Here is a 1,734-nt window from a genome sequence, read left to right on the forward strand (position 1 = left end):
GCCGAAGGGGTGTGTGTGTGTGTGTGTGTGTGTGTGTGTGTGTGTGTGTGTGTGTGTGTGTGTGTGTGTGTGTGTGTGTGTGTGTGTGTGTGTGTGTGTGTGTGTACATATATGAGGATAAGAACACTGTCAGTGGGTTCCCTAGGTTGTAAAAAGTTACTAACTGAAGCAGAACGTGATGATCATTTTCGGCGTTTCTTTCCCGCGTCAAGTCAGGATGCTTTCAATCGACCGCCGCCTCATAACCACACACCTGACTTTTTGGCAATAACAAGCGATTCTGTTCTTGGTGTTTGATATTGCACGGGTCATGAATGTGTTACATTTGGAGATTTAAGTAGGGTATTATTATGACCGTTACCATTATTATTATTATTTTTTGTTATCATTATCATCATCATTATTATTATCATTACTATCTTAATACTAATATCATTGTTAGTATTATAAATATTATTATTATCATTATTATCAATTTGAGTGGAGATAGGTCTTCAATCATAAAAGAATGCCGAGTGGTTCTGGTCCGTAGGGGTGTCACATAGGTCCCTAAAATATCAGTTTTATAATATATTCAGTCAATGCCCCATACGGGGTTTAATTCACGAGAAATGTACTCACCCTCGGGATGAATCCAGGCATAAAAAATGCCCAGTAAATTCGCCTGGTGACATCCATATTAAACCATAACTCGAATGTAGGCGACAAATGAATAACTAGACTGTTCAAGTCATCTTCCAAGTCGTTTCTCAGGCTGTCCTTACTAGTAACTCCCTAGGTACCGCATTAAAAACACAGCTTTCGTTATAACTAATCACTATACAGCTCTTAACTAGCGTAAACTTTATACACTAATCACTATAATCAACGATTTTTTTCACCATGGAGAACTGTGATTCTTCATGCCACAGTTCACACTAACAAACTCACTTTCGTTTCGATTCGAACGCAGTTTGTGTTTACGTGACAAAGGAAGTTTGTCTTCTGTCCCTCCGAAGTGGTCGTCAGGTGTTCAACGTGAGAAATAGCTGGAAAATAACGACATTGAAAAAAACAATTGAGCGTTATCATTATTTTTTTATTCGTAATATGACAACCAGCTGTCACTGGGAATTATTACATATATTTGTAAATATATATTCCATTCAGTTAAATCATAATGATAAAGTATTATGAAATAAAACACGCTATATGTCGAAAAAATAAACTACTGCTTAAGCTGATAATGTATGTAGCTGATGTAGCCTAGAATAAAACGACAAATTGAGTAAGTCTTTACCTGTTAATATTTTGCATCATCATTTTTCTGTGTAATTTCTATTTCCGCCTAACTAGTCAATTATAAATTCCCAAATTAGACTATTTGAGGCTCAATGGTTTTGTTCTTAGTGTACGTGCGTGCGCGTGCGTGCGTGCGTGTGTGTGTGTGTGTGTGTGTGTGTGTATTTACCTAGTTGTATTTACCTAGTTGTATTTTACGGGAAGGGGAGCTATGCTCGTGGGGTCCCGTCTTCATATCTCATTTTATCTAAACTATTTTTAAATTCGTGTATTGTTTTTGCACACACCACTTTCTCATCTAACTTGTTCCAACTGTCTATTGCTCTGTGAGGAAAGCTGTTCTTTTTCAAATCTCTTCTATAGCTGTCTTTTTTTATTTTCTTTCCGTGTCCTCTTGTATTTCTGTCATCCCATTTTATCAGATTCTCTCTATCAGTAATTTCTATGCCTTTC

At 36.8% G+C, this 1,734-nt stretch overlaps 1 protein-coding gene across 4 annotated transcripts in view; it reads right to left on the reverse strand.

The window, feature by feature from the left end:
* Nucleotides 1-958, reverse strand: part of LOC143019722 (uncharacterized) — a 545,357-nt gene extending 544,399 nt beyond the window's left edge. For all 4 annotated transcript variants that reach the window (XM_076175700.1, XM_076175706.1, XM_076175714.1 and 1 more), the window contains exon 1: nt 622-958. The gene's annotated coding sequence lies outside the window, so the exon portion shown is untranslated. The remainder of the gene's footprint in view (nt 1-621) is intronic.
* Between the last annotated feature and the right edge of the window lie 776 nt (nt 959-1,734).

Source organism: Oratosquilla oratoria, chromosome 3 (assembly GCF_046742065.1).
Source record: "Oratosquilla oratoria isolate Oo_2021 chromosome 3, ASM4674206v1, whole genome shotgun sequence".
Classification (NCBI taxonomy): domain Eukaryota; kingdom Metazoa; phylum Arthropoda; class Malacostraca; order Stomatopoda; family Squillidae; genus Oratosquilla; species Oratosquilla oratoria.